This window comes from Eimeria mitis, genomic scaffold (genome assembly GCF_000499745.2).
Source record: "Eimeria mitis Houghton genomic scaffold, Emh_scaff55, whole genome shotgun sequence".
Taxonomy (NCBI): Eukaryota; Apicomplexa; class Conoidasida; order Eucoccidiorida; family Eimeriidae; genus Eimeria; species Eimeria mitis.
This window is the reverse complement of record NW_013573771.1, coordinates 2,692-3,129: the sequence shown is the minus strand read 5'-3', so window position 1 is coordinate 3,129 and position 438 is coordinate 2,692.

The following is a 438-nucleotide window of genomic DNA, read 5'->3' as shown; positions in this document are numbered from 1 at the left end:
AACATACATACTTTTCTCTGGCGGTGTATGTTGAAGTATCTACAAAAGGTGAGAAATTTCAATGCGCACGCGACCGTGTTCGTATATCTGCGTTGCTCCATTTTTTATATCCATGCATATGCAGATATGGTTGGTGGATTTGTACCCGATTCAACTGCCTGTTAACAGGCCATCCAGCACTTTTTTGTCTTGCTTGTCGATACTCCGTATGGCATTTGGCCTTTGGTCACGAGTCAGAGACCAACAACTCTTCCCACTTAATTGGAGGAGGAACTGTTGACAAAGATAATCAGAATATTGAAGTGTGATTGCTACCAATCTTACGCTTGCCTGGAGTGTGTAGAAAGATATAAATTGAGAAGAGGGGGCGCACAGTAGGTTCTCTTCAGTTCGATGTTGTGATGCTGTGTTTTTCATGCAAATTGCCAAATTCTGTAG